The 13,548-nt window shown below is 34.9% G+C and overlaps 1 protein-coding gene across 12 annotated transcripts in view; it reads left to right on the top strand.

Moving 5' to 3' along the window:
- Window positions 1-261: 261 nt before the first annotated feature.
- LOC125665546 (uncharacterized) overlaps window positions 262-13,548 on the top strand; it is a 43,519-nt gene continuing 30,232 nt past the window's right edge. For 3 of the 12 annotated variants that reach the window (XM_056152290.1, XM_056152288.1, XM_056152289.1), the window contains exon 1: window positions 262-548. The gene's annotated coding sequence lies outside the window, so the exon portion shown is untranslated. Of the gene's footprint in view, window positions 632-958; window positions 1,103-10,128; window positions 11,443-11,909; window positions 12,101-13,548 lie in introns of those variants that run through there. The other 9 variants (XM_048898238.2, XM_048898237.2, XM_056152291.1 and 6 more) reach the window with 8 other exon arrangements.

Genomic DNA, 13,548 nt, shown 5'->3' with positions numbered 1-13,548 from the left:
TTAAAACTATCAAATGTTCATTAAAATGTAATATCGTCATGTAGTTTTAACAGTCACTTGTCTTTCTCCTTTTTCGACTAATGTGTAATCGATGTCGGATGAGAGAAACTTACAGAAGTTTTAACACCCCCCCCCCTCCTCCCCCTAACTATTTGAATTTAGATTTTTATCCGAAATCAATCTGTTGATCTCGCCCCTTACAGTTTTTTATATCAAATTTCTTACTGTTTTTAACATCTGAGAGAATTAGGGTTTGATTAATTATGTTAATTAAATAATACTCTGTATACTTTCTATCAAATCGTATTTCTCTCCATATTGCGTTCATTGCTTTATTTATTTCTTACATTTTTAATAGTTCAGCTAATTAGGGTTTAATTAGTAATCTTAATTAGTAAAAAAAATCCCAACAATTTTCTTTGCCTTCTTTATCGTAAACACATTTCTTTACGAAATTATTCGACGTACGACTTATCTTTCTATCTATGATCAGGGGCAAGTAACTCGTGGGTCACCTGCTTTTGAGGGATCTGGTCATAACCAAAGAGGTACCATAAATATATAACCATTACCAATGTAGATATAGAGGGGTCGAATCTTCCGAAAGTTTACTCAGTTTATGATGTTTAACGTGAGTTTCATCAATTGTTATTGATTTTATTGCCATGTCAAAACAAATATCGGCGCCGTTGCATTCCCGTTCGCTTCGCTCACATGTGCTTGGATCATATATAAAATTTATCAGTTTATTATAGGGTTATTGAATATAAGTTCAATAACCCTTTTATTATATAGCTGATTTAAAGTATTTAGTTGTTAAATTATAACCCTTTTTACTTTAAATAGACGAGAATTCATCAGTATTGGCATCTAAGAGCGTGTTTGATTACAACAAAACTGGATTCGGTTTTTGAATCTGGTTTCGTAAACCAACTGCTTGTAATCAAATGCTCAAACCGAAACTGGATTTTAGCAAGATGGCTGTCAGTAATGTAGAATGCTATCCATGGCTTGAGTTTTTGTTTGAAGATGAAGGAATTGACCTTTATATGTATTATTCCCAACCTGTTGTAAATTTCTTTCGATAGCCGGACTGATTTGGGTACGGAACGACTAGTTAGAATAATCTAACTGTGTCTCGGGACAGGCCCTCACCACAGTTAGAATACCTCCCATATACCCGTAATGTAGCAGAAAATTGCGGAATCGCTCCAAAACGATTTTAAACTTATCAAAGAATAAACGCGTACATTTAAAGTTAAATTTATATACAACTAACCTCATTGGTAATTTGTAAGTCCTTAACACTGTAAAAAATCGTATAATAATATTGTAAACTCAACACTTTGAAATGTCACTTTTCTCGATTCGAACTGACTGCCATTTTACCGGAAACTGCCATCGGAACACCCTGCTGCATGCTGTTTTCCAAAAACGAACGCTTACCTAATTTGCAAATAAGAACGGCCCAAGTGGATCGTTAAGATAACTTTCCAAATGCATATGAGTGATGTGTTACATAATTTTACCGAAACATGCACTGTGTGCAATTTTCATTTTGCTACATTGCAGGTATATAGGACGCATTCTATCGTTAAATCGGGTCCGTAGGACATTATCATTTTAACGATAGAACATTCTATCTACGGAACGACCTGTGATTTATTTCTTCTTTTTATTGAATGTTAACCCTAGCTAATGTGTAAATGCGTTTCCATAACCAGTACACATGTATTTACAGGGAACGTCTAGGCCATGTGCGTCTTGCTTTGGTTTTCCGTCTGTTTGGTAATTATATAGGTAAAACTGTCCCAAAATAGCATTCTGTTGTTGACATTTGCACGTACGCAAACAATCTAACAATCTATAAGGATTAACAAATAACAAAACTTCAATAATGAAATGACAAAACTTATGGAACTTTATCGGCCGCCATCTTGAAACCAAAAAATCCAGCCTCAGAGCACGATTCGCGGTTTCTCGAATCTGGTTCCGGTTTTGCAGAAACAAACGACACGGTTTACGAATCCGGTTTCGGTTTGCTTGTAATCAAACGCGCTCTAAGTAAGGTGAAGGTGTACAATATCAGCATGCATTTCTTAACTGTTCAATATTAAACCCGTCATAAATGCATGAAGCAAACTGATTTTGTGAATGGGGACATCATAATTAATGTACAGTTAAGCATTTTGTTTAAATAAATGAAATTAGGCTATATACTGTTATCTGCAACGCGTTGCATATACGGTAATAAAATCCCAAGTATATATTACGATACCAAAATATACATCGGGTCCGTATTCTCTATAAGAGATTAAACTGACAAGAAAAATTTTCTATGAATATCAAAGAAATTGCATAGAATATAGAGAGATTTATGAACAATATCGTATGCTTCATGCGGCTTATTCCGTTTTACCATTTCTCTTTGAATTCATTTGTTTCTCTTTCATATATACATGTCTACATGTATATCAACATTTTAACAAAACATGTGCCCTAATTATCATAGATATTATTTACGAAATTAAAATATCACCATCATGCTATTATAGCATCTAACATCAAGACGTTGCAGGCAATGCTCCACAGTAAAATGACCAATTTTCTCGTAGAGTGTTGCAAATAACAGGAGTATATATAGATTGACGATTCTTATTTCCTCTGTTAGAAATCAATATAAAATGTACATAAATGGGAAGTGGGGGATGGTGGAGGATCACTTAAATTACAGAATAAACTGTATATTCAAGATCTACGAATCAAATAAGGGCTATTCCAGCAAAAAAAATATGGGGGGGGAGGGAAGGCACTTTATTTTTAAGATAGCCACCCATACAATTAAATTTTCCTCTGCTACCACCACCCATACAATTAGATTCTCCCCTGCCACCACCACCCATACAATTCAATACTTTTCATTTAACGTAACAAATGGATCAACCATATGATATTTTAGAACTTAATTCTAGTTTATATTTTTAAAAATGCATAAAAATATAAACAATAAAATGTCTTTCTTTGTTGTTTCATCGGGAGATGAAGGTAGCAATCGTTGCAGAAAAAAATTACATATTTTGGTTTCCAATGCAATTTTGGTAGGGAGAAAAAAGGATGATCTCGGCATATAAAATGAAAGAAAAAATGCAATTAATTTTGTATACTCTGGAAACATGTGAGTTGTAGAAACCTAGCTCTGTTTGCTTATTATAAACAAACAGTTTCACTAGACTAATGATGTGGGATATTGTCATATCATTTCTGGACTAGATGTGCATGTCCTTTTTACTCGTGTCATGATCTGAGTGTTTGTTAATTGTTGAAATAACAAGAAGTTGTTTTTTTTTTTAATGATATAAAACTAAATAAAATATGAATATATTATACCACTTTCAATTTAAATTCACATATATTGATTTGTTTCTCTCTTTATTGCTTTTAAATAAAGACATGTGTCTTATTACATCAGTTACAATATGTATACATAAAATGCCATTGTATAGCGGTGTACAAACTCAAGCAAGCAACGGAGAAGAACTTTTCTCGCAACTTCAGTGCAAGACATAGATATTTCCCAAAATTAAAAAGTGTACATGCATATAGATTGTGACTTTTTTCCTTTGACTTTCCCCCTACTATCTCTCGTACAAGAAACTCGCGAATATTCCATTTAAAATTTCAGTCCCAAGCATAATATTTACCTGATTTATATCGCAATCAGGCAAATTTTCCACTCTGTTAAACGTAATGGTATACCAGGTGGGAGATTTCATATCCGAATTACCCCGCACATATCAAAGTCTGTCGAAATTCACACCTTCAGGGTTCCAAATTACCGCTCACCCACTCGCATTGGCGACTAAACTTTGCTTGTGGGCACCCAAAATTTTCGTTCTCGTCGCCCACTTGTCGACCATAATTGTCCGATCAACATTTTTCTTTCCAACCGATCCAAGTCCTATTATAATTGAATTTCAATTTCTGGTTGAGGTTTTGCCACTTGGCGAGACATTCCTGTGGTATCAAACCTTCCAAAATGTATTTAAACCAGAAGTTGAACAACGCAAGGGTTACTTCAAACGAAAAGAAAGCGTGTGCTTTTAACCAAAGTGGAAAGAAGGGGAGAATATGGCTCGGTGACGGCGAAAAGGGGATGACGTGCTGTGTGTACAAAACATGATACGAAAGGTCCAATGGTTGTGACAGCTTGCCCAAGTTATAAACTTGAAAGCATTGTAAAGCTGAGAAATAACATAAAAAGTCTGAAGAAACGTGCGTTAAAGTCGGACGCCGCGAAGATCATAAAGTCCATGAACTCTGATATTTTTGCTAGGTTGACGAAATGAGAGTGGAAATGGGAGAGGTATTTGAAAGAATTACGGAGAAGGAAACAGAATTTAAATATTGATATTTAACTTTTAAATAAATTGCAATGTGACCTAATGTTTCATTTTTCTTGTAAAAAAAAACATGTTATTCAATTTCATGATATGTGTGGGCTACTAAAATTCCATGTGGGCTAACAGGATTTCTTATTCAGGGGCCCACTTGGCCCCTAAAGTATTCAGTCAAAGTTGGAACCCTGACCTTCGGAAACAACGGTCGTGATTCCCTGATCCTTGACTTTGTTAAATAAACAACAACTCGGGTTTTGGTAATTAACCTCACACGACGCTGCATGTTAATTACACGTTAACCCATTGATAGCTTGGGTATAATAATTGATTCAGAGTGCCGATTAAACAAGATCACCGCCGAATTTACCTGTGCATTTTAAAACGAAAGTGTTAAGGGGGATAATTCCCAGAATAGTCATGCTCGACTGAAATCGAAAGTAGGAATCGCGTTGTAATCGAAAAAATGTACAGTCGTTTCATAAAGGTGAAATTACACGAATAGGTTGTAAAACTCATGATCGTTGGTTGCGTTAGACAGGTGGTCGTTTAGGACAGGTACAATATAGGTTCAGGGTTCGTACAGGTCCTTGAATCCTTGAAAAGTCATGGAATTTTAATTTGAAAATTAAAGGCCTTGAAAAGTCATGGAAATCCGTATTGTTGCCAAAAGTCCTTGAATAGTCCTGGAAAATTATATAAATGGCAAATTATTTTTTATTAGGTGTTAAAATCATCAATCATTGATCTTTTGTTTGTCTCCCGTTGTTGTTTTTATATGTCAAACTGTTTCTTCCCATTGTAAACAAGGAAACATGTAGTTAATGTTTAGCATGGTTTCCTTTTTAGTACGTAGTTTCCGGCCTGTCTAATTGAAGATTATCGGTCAAGAAAATAGCAAAACATCGTTTTTCTTACGTTATTTCTCTACTACACGATACAAAACACAATTTAATAAATCCCATCTTAAAAAACACAACAAAACTACGACACAAAACGCACGCGATATCCAACACTCGTACACTTTTTTTACCAACGATAAACACGGAGAACAAACGCAATCCACTTTTAAAAAAATAATGCACTAATATTAAGATCACATTTATAACACTAAATGATGGCACTAAAATCACGTGCACATCAAAAAAAGATACCAAGGGATTTTAAAATGTTCACTGAGCTAAATGCCTTGCACGAATCGGCCGATAGCACTGGGCAGTTTGATCGGCGTATTTATGGACGAAATCTTAACAAATCTCAAACTATTATGTCAAAATAACTGACAATTGTTTTAATTGAACACTACCTTTTCTCATCTAACTATGTCCAAGCTATTTTAACTGTGCTACAATAAATTTTGTCCTACATGCTGTCCGTAAATAGAGTTTTAAAATCGAAAGCAATCACAGGATGCTAAACATGCATATGGTTGAGATAATATTATTTCTTTGGTCATCAAAGTGTGAAAAATGAAGAAAATTTTATTGAGTACAATTTCTAAATAAACATCATTTAATTGCTTATCACTGGCTTCGATACAGGGTATGTGCTAGATCTACCAAAGCGTGATCAGTCAAGTGTTTCTAATCCCCGAACAGACCAGGAAATTTACATGGTGACTGCCTGGGGCCATGGGGCAGCCAAGGTGTGAATGGCTTATTATTTTGAGAATCCCTATTGAATAAATAGGGGTTTATTATGTTTTTGCAACGTGATACTGAGTCCCGGCATCTTGGGACAACGTAATAATAACGAGGTCTATTTATTCTAAGAAAAGGAAAAGCCTAATTGAAGAAATGAAAGCTAAGAAAAAAAGGTTTGAAAAGGACATTAGCACTTTAGAAACATCAGCTGTTGAGTATGCAGGAAGAGAAGGAAAACTCAGATTTATCGCGAAATCAAATTAAAGAATTAAGAAATACATTAACATAATTAACCAGGTTCTCTGTTGGAGAAAGCTAAAAAAAAAAATTGGTCACCTATACATGAAGTAAGGTTCACAAAATCAACTGGTTTTAATGCCTGCATATTTAAAACAAGAAAGAACTGGAAATTTAGTGTCTTCAGTCATTTTGAGATGTTGGTGCATTCTTTGGTACCCATCAATGAATAAGTGGTGACAACAAAATTGTTTTTATAGGTTGCAGTAGAGTAGTCTATCTAGATAAATGTGGAACTTGAGAAGCTTAGAATATGCTATTTTTAGAAGTCATAGTATCACATGCCAGCTATATAAATGTGTCAAAAACTTGTGGCATACATAAATGTGATAAGAATATTTGATAAATAATTGATTAATGATGCATAATTGTCTATAATTTTGGGTATGGAATTTTAAAAAAAATCCTGGAAAATTAAGTCATGGAAAATAGGAACAAAAAAGGTGTATGAACCCTGTAGGTTGGGTAACGCCTTGGATCGGAAGGGGGAAGTTTTATGGTAACATTGAGTTATCTGCCCATTTATCAATCTTTTTCCGTACTTAATGTAGGATGGCTCCGCTTTTCTTCTTCTTTTGTAAGAAACGTAACGTGATACGTTTTCATTTTTATCATAATTCACAGGCACTCATGTTTTTTTTTTAACCTGGAAGACAACCACCCATACAAATATATTTTTCCAAATCACCCCCACCCATCCAAAAAAATATCGGCTGCCGTCCCCCCCCCCCCCCCCTCCCCCAACCACCCATCCCCCCCCCCAACCACCCATACAAATATATTTTTCCAAATCACCCCCACCCATCCAAAAAAAATATCGGCTGGCCCCCCCCCCCCCCCCCCCCCCACACACACACACACACACACATACATTTTTTGCTGGAATAGCCCCAACATGATTATGCCCAATTTCCTTGATATTCATAGAAAAATTTTCTTTTTCTTCTCAGTTTAATCTTTTATATAGAGGATACATCTGTCAACCCGATGTATATTTTGGTATCGTAATGTACTCGGGATTTTAGTACCCCAAAACGTATACGCAACGCGTTGCAGATAACAGTATATAGCCTGAAATTATGATATATTAAATACCAGCTCTGTCAGATTCGGAGGACCGTTGTCTGGCACACACAATTTACGCAATGCAAAGTTAACGTTCAATAAATTCTCATGATATTGAACGCTAACATTGTGCAGATTTTATAATAGACTATTTATTAGCTATATAATAAATATGAATACCCATCTAACCGTATACATATGTAAATAATCAATTTGATTATTTACATATGTATAAGGTTAGATATGTATTCATATATTATGAGTGTATGACCCAAGCACCTGTGGCTTCGCTCACTTCGTGAGCAAAGCTCATAGCTAGGTTTTTGCTTATTTTGACTATTTCTCGTTTATTGATAAAATTGCCGACTCCTGTTCGCTAAGCTCATGGCTAGGTTTTTGCTTATTTGTACTATTTCTTGTTTATTGGTAAAATTGCCGACTCCTGTTCGCTAAGCTCATGGCTAGGTTTTTGCTTATTTTGACTATTTATCGTTTATTGGTAAAATTGTCGACTGCTGTGATCAATCACTACACTTGCTGCACATTAAGGTACAGTGCACACCACATACAGTAAGAGTGACCTGTGGAAATTTCTCCTTCCATTTTTCTGTGCTTTCATGCGAGATAGGTGTGTATTCAAGGTTGCACAAATTTATAAGAATAATATTTGCTACCGTTTGAGCTATTCTAGTGCTAATCCATTTTCACATGTTCCCAGTCCCGGGATTGAATTATGTGTAATAATAATAATAGCCTTTATTTATCCAGGATAACACAAATTAGCATGTAACTGCAATAATGTAGCCCTATCCAGGGTTCGAAATTACCTAGTCCGAGACTAGTAAAAATCATGTCGGACTAGGAAACTCTCTATGACACCAGTCCATACAGACCAGTGAAAATCTGGATATCAATCTTGAATTGGTTAAGATTTTAGCAATTTGTCCAAAATTCTTGAATTGAATGATATCCCATCCAACGGACATACATTTTTAAGTTAAAGATACATAAACTTTTACAGATACAGTACCCGCAACGTTATTCTTGACATGATAAACGATAGGACACGATACATGCACGATAGGATAGGATACACGCACGATACGATAGGATACACGCACGATGGGATAGGATACACGATAAACCTGATAAACGCAAAACCTAATAAACAATCTTCACGATAAACGGAAAACCTGATAGAAATGTTGTAAATTTAGAAACGATTTAGACAGAACGAAATTTTGATACCTACAACATAATTACATTATGTTGATAATAATATTGAGGGATTCCAATGTTCATTATATACCTACATTACGGACAACGCAGATTTCTTGTTTTCCGTGTTCTCGCGATGGGAAAAATCTAACGCGGTAATCTATAGGTAACTCAGGAAAACCGCGTTCTCATCGCGGGATGACTATCAGTTACCTACCCCCGTCGCGGTAACATTTGTTTAAAACATTGATCGGTTTTGTATCATATAATTTCTTTAAGGCGGTGTGCTACACCAGAGAAATTTGACGTAGATGAAAAGTGGAGGATATGTACAACAATATTTTGAAGTTGAAAATTTTCAAATTTACTTTATTTTGTCAAAAAATACGGTTTTAGTGGAAGGTAATCTGAAAAAAATTTAAAACCCCTGCTGAACTCGAACCTCCGACCTACAGGTCAGCAGTCGGTATTCTAACCTACTGAGCTACTCGGCTAGGTATTGAAATCGAAAAGGAAAAGCCAAATATTGCTGATATCGATATTTCCATCCATGTTTTTAAAGGAAGTCAGCCATTATGACGATGTAGAGTACTACCTTAATCCACAGTCGTACGTTTTTTTTTTTTTATTTACACGGTATTGAATTCATTATTTGATATCTATATGAATTTTCTCAGCCAATGATTCTAAGACTTATATTGTCACCTAATGTTTAATATATAAATTATACAGGGAATTAACTATATGTAATATTATGTAGTGATACCATGCTTCAGTAGCTCTCTTATGCTAATGTATATTACCTTGAGTATGAAATAAAACCAAGTGATATTGTGTGTGTAGCGAGGAGGGGGTTATTTTGCATCAAACTCCAAGTTCACGGCTCATTCAACATCTCAAGTTAATTTCATAACGACCACTTTAAAAAAACCAACCGCACTACACCTGTTAGATATTTTAACACTATGGATGATAATTGATAGTCATAAGTAATTGGAACATATTTATTTGAATTGATATTTTGTTAACAAAAGATATATAAATTGTTTAAAAAACATAAACAAAACCCGGCTTGTTTTAAATTCGCAAATTTGAAACGCTTAGTGTGTAAAAAATTCAAATGATCATCAAAACCAACATAAATTTCCAGTATCTACACATACGACTATTGGTACAAGTGTACATGTACAAGTAATAAAAAAAAACAACGATGACAGCGGAATCATGCCCAGTTGAGCAGAATTTTGGGGGATGCAACACCCTTGCACCCTTTTAAAACTTAATATTCTAAATGAATGAAATACAATGCCCCTGAGAATGTTAGCTGTCAAAACACGGGTGATACACAAAATCAGATATAAGGTCGCGCACAAGTTCAGCAACATTTTTTTTAAATTGGGTGGGGGTGGGGTAGCTGCAATAATGTAGCCCTCTCTGATTTTTTTTTTTTTTTTTTTTTTTTTTAGGGAGAGGAATGTAGCCCTCTCTGATTTTTTTTTTTTTTTTTTTTTTTTTTTTTTTTTTTTTTTTTTTAGGGAGAGGGCTACAACTCCTTAGGATCTCCGTAATGGTGCAAATGCGGGAGTGATTCACTCCCACAACATTTGCGCTCATTCTAAACATTTCCTGACTTTCTTTACGTAAATAAAATGATATTCTATGTTTCTTAGTCAATATATAAATTTACAACCTTCAACTTTAGATTTGTGAGGCTCTATTCTACCGTTTTCAACAATTTCGATAAATTCCAATTCCTCGATTCATATTTGTGCGCCATGTTTGATGTACTGAAGTTTCAACTTCCGATTGTCAAGTCATTTGCACATGCCATATAAGGTAGTATTTACATCAATGGACAAGTATGGAGGCGAAAGCTATTTCGTCGGTATTGAAAAGGTTTGAATTAAATATCAAGTTAAAAACCGAACAGCAGAGTGTAAATTCTTTCTGCAACAATATGATTTTCCTTTCTTTGTCGAAGTGGCTCGAGTAACTACATTTTCGCGCTGATTGTCAATGTTTAGGCTTTCATTAGATCCACCTACGAGATCTCGCGATAACAAGCATGGCGGAGCAGACGAAGAATTTTGCATGCTGTACATTATATTTAATGAAAAACACCTTTATTAGACATGCCTGAGCACAAAGTTGGTACTCCTTTTGGTGTAAACAACATTTGGGACTAATACACAGAGTTTATTATCGGTTATTCATAAAATTATTTTGCACCATTACGGAGATCCTATGGAATTGTAGCCCTATCCCGAAAACGTCAGAATAAAAAAAAAATTGGATAGGGCTACATTATTGCAGCTAGGGGTGGGGGGTCATTGACCCAAACATAAATACATGGTATACTGTACAACAATATTTGACTATTTCATTCCTTCAGAGAGTTTACTTTAGTGGTTACGTTTCCAGTACTATTGACATTGTGAAACATGCTAAAGTCTGGGTTTTGTGGCTTTATTCCATTGCTGGTCACGATAATTGGATGATTAATTATGGGTCCACATCCCCTCATGTGGTCTAGAATTAACTGAACTGTTTGGCTGAGAAACTCGTCATATCTATCGTTGTGTTGTTCATGTACATGTATATTCTATTAAGCATCTCCTAGGGGCTTGCTAATTGATACTAAAATTGGAAATAAGTGAAATATTTTTATTTATTTTTCGGATTTACCAAACTTGCCCGTTTTCAATATTTCATATAATTTGTAAGAGTTGTAGAACTTTGTTTACGTGGCGTCATCGTATGAACGGGAATGTTTACAGATCTGATGCTGCTATTTCTTTGCTTAAGGAATGTTACCTTATACTGAAGTAAGTTGTTTTTTTTTTACTGTTTCCCATCTGTTTAGCATCTATAAGTCGTTGAAATACGTCGGAAGATAATGGTTCTACTTTTCTCGTTTTATTGCCAAGTTCTCGGGATTTTAGATTTCAGAAATCGTTTTAAAACAGTTTTCTACATCAAAATTGCTGTAAATTAACATTTTATCTCCATTAGGACCGGGGATTTCTGAAAATGCTTCAGTATCACCCTCCATAATCCTCCTACTGTTTTCTGTCACCTAGAACGTTGATTGTTTTGAAATGAAGTTAAATGTGTTATTGTTCTAAATAAACAATTGTTACTTGGGTTACCCCCCTTTGCTTAGATACTCGCTACAATTTAGCGCTGTTTTCAAAAACGTTTTTATTTAATTTTTCTGCTTAAATTAAATTTTGTCGTGGAAGAAAGTAATATATTTGAAAAAAATTGTGTCTAACATCATTTTTTCATGTAGTTATGTTAGATTTCAAAAGATTAAAGAAGAAATAGCCATTTGAAATTTGAGGGCGAGACAGCCCCTTGACAACGGGCCGAGACAGAGATATCTCGGCCCTTAGGGCGAGACAGCCCTACCTACTTGCAGCTGTCTCACCCTAGCCAAGATAGGTGTATCAGGGCTGATACACTACTAGGTATATGATATAAGTAAGTAGCATACAGGTGAAAAAAATCGGAAGAAAAAGAACCATTATTAAAATATACATGTATGTGATAAACAATGTAATTTACTGATTTTTCCTTTCAAATCGGAACTCCCTATTTTTCTGTTAGTGTTAATTACAAATAATTGTTTCTAGACAAACAAATGTTTATGAACTTCAGATGAAGGAGCTTTCAGATTTACTGCCCTCGGTTTGCTCGACAGACCACTGCCTACTTTCCAGAATACTTAGAATTAAATTGCGATACATTTTCACGCTCTCTGGACAGACAAATAGCTCTTCTTCTGCCTTAAAATCGACAACTTTATGTTCTCCTTCAAATATACCGTCTTTCCTCGATTCCTAAAAATAGCTTCTTTAACAAAACGAATGAAGGTTTCGGAAAGTACCATACTTTTTCATTAGATTTTATATACGATCCCGATAGTTTCCGAAGCTACACGATAAACATTTTCATGATAAACGGAAAACCTGATACATGCAAAACACGATAGACCTGATAAACGCAAAACACGATAGAAAACAGAAAACCTGATACACGATAGGATACACGCACGATACGATAGGATACACGCACGATAGAGCACGATAGGAATATCAAGAATAACGTTGCGGGTACTGTAAAAATACAATCATTTCGTGTATCTGAACAGTTGTATTATAAAAGTATTCAATATGTTTGAACTTATGGTCGATCATCTGCATGGTTAAGTGTTTGCATGACAATGAAATGCTGACTTTCGAAACACAATGACATTTATAATATAGGGTTATTGAACTTATATTGGTGAATATTGGCACGAGTTGGCTGTGAAAATGCACGAGCTTGCGATTCACCAATATCAGTTCAATAACCCTTTTATTATATAGCTGAAGTATTTAGTTGTTAAATTATATCCCTTTTCACTCAAAATACTCCAAAATAGACGAGAATTCATCAATATTGGCATTGTGCAATATCAGCGTGCATTTCTTAACTGTTCAATATTTAACCCGTCATTGATGCATGAAGCAAACCGATTTTTTGAATGGGGACATCATTATTTATGTACAGTAAAACATTTTGTTTAAGTAAATATCAAATACTGGCTCAGTGTCAGATTCGGAGGACCATCGTCTGCCATTTTGGCTTATTTACGTCGTTACGTTAAGGTCAATATTGAACGCTCATACTCGGAATGTTTCGGGCGCACACAATTTACACAATGCAAAGTTAGCATTCAATAAATTTTCAGGATATTGAAAGCTAACATTTTCTAGATTTTACGCAGATTTTATAATAGACTATTTATTAGCTATATAATAAAAGGGTTTATTTAGTATTCTAATTGAAAGGAAATGTAACTGAGCTCCATTTTTTAACCCCAGAATCTCTCTTGAATAATATCATTTTTATGCCCCCGAGATCGAAGATCGGGGAGCATATTGTTT

This window comes from Ostrea edulis, chromosome 10 (genome assembly GCF_947568905.1).
Source record: "Ostrea edulis chromosome 10, xbOstEdul1.1, whole genome shotgun sequence".
Taxonomy (NCBI): domain Eukaryota; kingdom Metazoa; phylum Mollusca; class Bivalvia; order Ostreida; family Ostreidae; genus Ostrea; species Ostrea edulis.
Note: the sequence above shows the minus strand (reverse complement) of the source record. Positions and strands in the feature narration are given on the sequence as shown.